Raw genomic sequence first — 7,262 nt, forward strand, 5'->3', positions numbered from 1 at the left:
TGTGACTTTGCAAAGAACCAAGGAATTAAAATAAAAAGAAGGCTCGTGTTTTGCATTCCCGCCCCCCACTCGTGACCTGCTCTTTGTTAGTCTTGTCATGTTTTATTATTTAGGTTTGCAAATTATAATAATTGGTTTGTGAAGGCTTTGTCACTAATTCTGTAACAGATAATTAATAAAATCTAAAATAAAATAATGGTCAATAATAGCATGGCCCACTATATCTCAGTTTACCACGGCATAAGCAACAGCACACAGCTCAGGCCATGTTGTACCAAATGAGAGTTGTGGGGGAAGGGGCCCCCCAAGTATCAAATCACATTATTGCATAAGAAGTTCTGAAAAACAGCACTGCCTAAGGTGGTTTCATAGAGCTCATTCTTCCATTCTGACTCCTCAGTACCCATGAATGAGGGAGGGAAGGGAATGGGGTGAGGAGGGGATAAGGAGCTGAATAGAAAAATATGATGGAGCAGAGAGTTTGAAATTAAAGGGCAGCAGAGGCCAAAATGTCATTCCTGCAGCTGTAGCAGCCGCCGCCACCAGCCTGTCTGGAATTCCAGAGCCAGCTCCCCTACACACACACTTACATATGCACAAGCACACACACACACTCCTACTAGCTAGCTGCATCGGGAGTTACTGTTTTTGCCAAGTTAACATTTCTGAATCCAGTTCATTCTTGGAGATTCGGTGCTCGTACTGTGTTTGCCTATGCAAATCACACTGTGGAAGAAGAAAAAGGGTTTATAAACCATATAATGGAAGGGATTCCGTACTGCATTTGTACACAAAAGCCAATTGCATTGCGTTGAGAGCTGAATCTACAACCTGGGAAGGAGAAAGAAGATCTGTGTCTCTTGAAAAGTCCAGGGACTTTCATGAGCTGCTCACTGAGAGAGAGAAAATACATTTAACTAGGAGATTCTACATTGTCAAACACACCTTTGTTAACCTAGGCGTTCTCCTTTGTATTCAAGAAGGACCTTGCAAGGAAATACAGCACAGCTATTAATGTAAGAGCACAAGGGCCTGCTAGTTCAGGGCAAAGGCCAATCTGGTTCAGCATCACAGTGGCCAACCAGATGCCTAGGGGAAGCCTGAAAGCAGAATCTGAGCACAACCGCATCCTCATGAATCCAAGCAACTGGAATTCAGGGGCATGCTGCCTCCAACAGTAAACAATGTGGCTAGTAGCCACTGGTAGCCTTATCCTTCATGAATTTCTCTCTCTTCTAAAGCCATCCAAGTTGGTAGCCATCATTGCTTCCTGTGAGAACAAATTCCATAGTTATCTATGAGTGTGGGAAGAAGTACTTGGGGGGGGGGGCTGTCCTGAATCTTCCAACATACGGCTTCACTGGATGTCCATGAGTTGCGGTATTATGAGAGAGCAAGAAAAGCTTCCTCGGGCCACATTCTCCACAAGATGCGTAATTTTACTTGCCTTTCCTCAAAACTGAAAAGCTCCATATGTTGTAGCCTTTCCTCATGGGGGACTTGCTCTGTCTCCTTGATCATTTTGGTTGCCCCTTTCGGAACGCTTTTCCAGCTCTATAATATCCTTTCCGAGGTGAGGCAAAGAGGCAAATACAGTGGTACCTCGGGTTAAGAACTTAATTCGTTCCGGAGGTCCGTTCCTAACCTGAAACTGTTCTTAACCTGAAGTACGACTTTAGCTAATGGGGCCTCCCGCTGCCGCCGCGCCGCCGCCGCACAATTTCTGTTCTTATCCTGAAGCAAAGTTCTTAACCTAAGGTACTATTTCTGGGTTAGCGGAGTCTGTAACCTGAAGCGTCTATAACCTGAAGCATCTGTAACCCAAGGTACCAATGTATTCCAAAGGCAGATGCACCATGGATTTGTATAATGGCATTAGGATGTTGGCAGTTTTATTTTCAGTTCCTTTTCTAATGATCCCCACCATGGGATTTATAATTTACACAACTGCCGCACATGGGATCGACATCTTCACTGAGCAGTCCACTACCTGCCTAAGTTCTCATTCCTGATCAGTCACCCCCAGTCCAGACCCCATGAGCATATATTATTATTATTATTATTATTATTATTATTATTGCCCCAGTGTGCATCATTTTGCACTTGTTTACACTAAATTCCATTGGCCATTTTACTGCCCATTCCACCAAGGGTTCATCCACACTTTCACTTGCCCCATGCTTTCTAGGCATGGGTCCAAACGGCCTTTCATTTATCCAATTGCTTTCCCCAGAAAAACCCACTACTACCACTGAATTTGAGTGCTCACTGGAATGACAGATCCTGAAGCTGAGGCTCCAATACTTTGGCCACCTCATGAGAAGAGAAGACTACCTGGAAAAGATGGAGGGCACAAGGAGAAGGGGATGACAGAGGACGAGATGGCTGGACAGTGTTCTCGAAGCTACCAACATGAGTCTGACCAAACTGCGGGAGGCAGTGGAAGACAGGAGTGCCTGGCGTGCTCTGGTCCATGGGGTCATGGAGAGTCGGACACAACTAAACGATGGAACAACAACAACAACCACTGAATTGGAACAAACATCCATCTGCCGACGTCAATGGATGGACATTTGCTCCGATTCAGTGGTAAACAGCAGGTTTTCCCAGGGGAAAGCAGCGGGACAAGCAGAAAAGTGTGGACAACCCCTAATTTAGGAGACATCCCTTTGGAGCTCTTCACAGTAACTTTTTACTTTAACCATCCTCAACTATTTGGAATCAGCAACATCTCTTATTGTTTATTGGCTGCTATATGTATGAATAGCACATCACTTGCTCTTCAACTGATGGGTTGGGACCCATTAGTGGGTCGCTACCTGAACCAAGGTGGGTTGCAAATATATGGTAAAAGATCAAGAAATGAAAATTTGGGTTGAAAGTGGGTTCTGGGTCTGAAAAGGTTGAATATACATATATTATATTCTAGTCATTTAGGAAGAAATCCCATAGCAAGATGAGCAGGTGGGGATCCAGTGGATATCCGGCTGTGCAAGGAAGTTCCGAACATAGCCAGGCTACACCAGCTTAACTTCCTCATTCTCAGCTATATCTCCCCCATCTCATCTCAGCCAGGGCCCAGCTGGCCCAGTGGAATTTAATCTGGCATTATGCTCTGAAAAAGGGGTGTTCTGTGGGCAGAACATGGGCAGAACCATAAAGGGGAAAATTAGGCTGGATCCTAAGCCTGTTCAGATCAGTCACATGACTTGGTAATGTGATGTACCTGGTAAAGCTAAAAAGGGTGCTGTAGTTCAAGCACTATTTTAAAAGCTTGTTTCCCCTCTGCCTCACTGCAGTGCTGAACTGTTTCAATCTGATGCACCGGTAACTTTTCTCTGTCTTCACTTACACCAGCATGCTTTAGAGCAGCTTATTGTGTATTGGATTGCTCTCTTATGGGTATGTGACTTGGTTAGTTCATTCGGGATCTGAATATTATGTTTTCTATTCACATCCGAACCCAATACCCTTGCTGCTGCACCATGTTACATCAAAACAGCCTACTGCCATTTACCACCATTACAAATATAGCCGTTGCGAAACAAAGGCAAATTATGGTTTATCAGTCAACATGGCCAAGCACATAATGACATCCTCTGTCATTACCTTTCTCAGGCTGGGTTATCAGGGACAAGTTCTGCCCTGTTTCAACAAGAAAACCCAATGATGTGGGCAGAAGTTTTTTATCATTATTGTGAACAACCAAGGCAACCACATCTCTCCAGGAATGTGCAAAAGGAGCCTGGGATACTTTGAATTTTCAGTGCTTGACATAAACCTGACTGAAGCTGTACTGTGTGGCAGAATGCCTCTGTGGCTGTGTGACAGTTTGCACAGTGCATGTCAATAATATGCACTTCAATAAGCACCACAAGCTGGGAAAGGCCTTCCCTGCTGGAGACACATCTACTAAACATGAATTTACCGGCTCCTTATCTGTTACAACAGCATATCTGTGAAAAGGCAAGTGTAAAGTAGGCCTGGGCCACAGCGTTGCAATAATACCAGTGAAACAAGAATTTTGGGTTGCCTCTTATTATTTGGATAATAATAACCAATTCCTATGACTAAACATACTGGATGGAAGCTTGAAGTTAAGAGCCAAGCTATAAATGTCCAAGAATGCCCTGCCAGTTGAGAATCCACATTATGCTAGCTTTAGACACACAGGAAGGTGCTTTCAATGGGAGAGCATTTAAACAAATTATCCCCTTATCTGCAGCCTGAAATGACATGGCCCAAATAGTGATGTACCATGTGATATTTCAGAATACATAGTTTTCCTTTGAGCCTTTGAAGTAGGACTTACTTCCACATGCATGTGTTTACATTCATTGCATTACTTCCCTCCCCCCAGTTTTAGCATTCTCAGTGCATTTACGCAACTCAAAAACCTCCAAGGTTGAAATTCACACATTGAGTACATGATGTTAATGGGTTGGTTGACAATCAACACATTTTAAAACAACTGCACCTAAAAGCAGGACCTCTCAGTCCCGTAGACCACAAGTGGTTAAAAAAAAACACATGGAGGGTTTTCTTAATACTTTCTCACATTTTGAAATAATGTTTTGTTGCAACAATGAGACAACCAATTGAGATAATATTTTAAACTATTTTTAGAATTTTTTTTATCATTGCTGCCTCAGCCAACATGGCTGCTTCAGGAGGAAGGGCAGGGTATAAAAGGAGCAATAACGATAATGATAACAAGGGCAAAGCAGGAAGAGAAGCCCACATGAACAGAACCTAAAGGAAGAATCTGCATACAGTGGTACCTCGGGTTACATACGCTTCAGGTTACATACTCCGCCAACCCAGAAATAACGCTTCAGGTTAAGAACTTTGCTTCAGGACAGGATAAGAACAGAAATTGTGCTCTGGCAGCGCAGAGGCAGTGGGAGGTCCCATTAGCTAAAGTGGTGCTTCAGGTTAAGAACAGTTTCAGCTTAAGAACGGACCTCCGAACGAATTAAGTACGTAACCAGAGGTACCAGTGTACTACTACCCACAAGGGCACAATCAGGCACCCAAATTATTTCAATGAAACACTATAAAAAACCCCACAGTATTTGAGATGTCAGTCTCAGAGAATAAAGGCAAAAAGGACTTCTCTTATTAGACTATGTGTAAGGAAGAACTCAAAAACCACACAGACCTCTATTGCAGTGTTTTTCAACCTTTTTTGGGCAAAGGCACACTTGTTTAATGAAAAAAATCACGAGGCGCACCACCATTAGAAAATGTTAAAAAATTTAACTCTGTGCCTATATTGACTATATATAAAGTAATTTTTCAATTTTTCCCACAGCACACCAGGCAACATCTCACGGCACACTAGTGTGCCGTGGAACAGTGGTTGAAAAACACTGCTCTATTGGTTCAGTGATAGATACTGCTTTCCCTATGTATAGGTCCTCAAAAATCTCCCAGTACTGAGAGGCTGTCCCCCCACCTCTATTATACAACAGGGGTAGGGAACCTGCAGCCCTCCATATCCTGTTGGACTCCAGCTCCCATCATCCCTCACCATCAAGCCATGCTGGTGACAACTGGTGAGAGTTATGGCCCTATATATGCTGCTGGGCTACAGGCTCCCCACCTGCTACTACACAATCATGCTTAAAAATTTCTGAAAAGCCTGACTTAAATAATTTACAATGGGAGTTGCCCAACCTAAGCAAGCAGACACACAGACACAAACATACACACACACCCCACAGAGGAGGGGCAGGAGGGAGTCAGGTGAGGGGTGAGACAACAGGCCAGTGTGTTTTAGGGAAACGATTATATGCACATGTCTGCACTGATCTCCTGACATAACAACATTCCTGAACAGCAGGAGATGGAGAGCTACAGTTTTCGCTCTAATAGCCCCCTGGGGTCACTGGCAGCCTCGAATTCCCTCCTATTCCCAAGCTATTCCCATTACCCGCTATCTTCAGGCTCACACAGGCCATCAGGTTTCCCCTAGAGAGGGGCACACACACAGTTTAAGCCTCAAACCCAATTATTTCCCATTTGCGGTTAAAAACTCACCACTCCCGGTGGCTGAGGACACACACATACACACCATTAGGCCACATTATTTCTGGCGAATTGCTCCAAAATTCCTCAGATTCTCCAATCCCGCCTTTCCAGTTCACTATTCCACCCATGAGAATTCGCTTGGAGGGGTCGGAAAATTCACCTCAGTTGTGCAACCGAAGAGTAACTAAAAGCGATTTAAACGGCAATCTTTCCCTAACTGCTTTCCTGTAAGTAAACTGTCGGAGCTCAACAGGTCTTACTTCTGAGCCAGGCACGTATGGGATGGAAAACTATCGTGCCTCAAGGGATCTTAAGGGAAAAAGCAAACATCCGCGATTTCCTTCAGTGGTACTTTAGGGAGGAGGATGGATACGCACTTGCCTAACTCAAAAGGCGCATCAAGAAAGGCGCAACTGCGCCCGCGCGCGCGTTTCCTGGGCTCAGCAGGATCCCAAGAGCCGTCTACAAAATTCCCGGGTGTGGGTGTGTGAGAGAAAGAAATAACTCTTATTTACAGACGGCCGTGCGAGAGCAGCAAATGTAGGTCCACGCCTCCCTTAACAACTCGGGAAGCGCGCGATTATATGTAGCAGCACAAGACAATTTCCGCGTGGGCGGGCAAAGCTTTTTAGAGGATAAGCGATTCCGAATAATCCCCGGCGAGGTGGGAACCCCGACGGCAGGGAGGCACCTGCGCCCGGATGAGCCCACCCGTCCGGGGACGGGGCTGTGTCAAGGGAAACGGGGAGCGAGAGACAAGGGACTGAAGGAGAGTCGCCAAATCCCAGTCCGGAGCATGCACATGGTCCTTAATCCTGTCTCCAGTGCAAGAGAGAGACTCGAGAACCCCCGTCTCATAGGGGTTTGGATCCAGAACCACTTAATGCAGACAGCGATTCTCCCCCCCCACACACACACACATACTCCAAAAAAAATCCTCAAATAGTTTAGCCACCCGATTTTATATATATATATTAACTGACCTGGGTTCCGTAAAGCCGTGCAAACCGCTCCGAATCCGGCGCTCAGCAGTTCGAGATCCACGCGACGAAAGACTACGCTGAGATTAGAGCTGGCTAGGCAGGAAGCTCCTCGCCGAAGGACGCTTTTAGGGAAGGGGGAAAGAAAGAGCGGGCGGGTCACCAACGCTCCCGGTAGGTGGAGACTCCGGAGCCGCAAGGAGGGGCCGCGGTCGGAGGAAGCGAAGCGGCTCTTCCCTCTTCCTAGTA

General features: G+C 45.5%; 1 protein-coding gene across 1 annotated transcript in view; it reads right to left on the reverse strand.

Annotated features, from left to right (window-relative positions):
• The window catches only part of PLEKHG3 (pleckstrin homology and RhoGEF domain containing G3), a 48,520-nt gene extending 41,258 nt beyond the window's left edge, over positions 1-7,262 (reverse strand). The window contains exon 1 of the mRNA XM_033159535.1: positions 7,017-7,262. The gene's annotated coding sequence lies outside the window, so the exon portion shown is untranslated. The remainder of the gene's footprint in view (positions 1-7,016) is intronic.

This window comes from Lacerta agilis, chromosome 1 (genome assembly GCF_009819535.1).
Source record: "Lacerta agilis isolate rLacAgi1 chromosome 1, rLacAgi1.pri, whole genome shotgun sequence".
NCBI classification, from domain to species: domain Eukaryota; kingdom Metazoa; phylum Chordata; class Lepidosauria; order Squamata; family Lacertidae; genus Lacerta; species Lacerta agilis.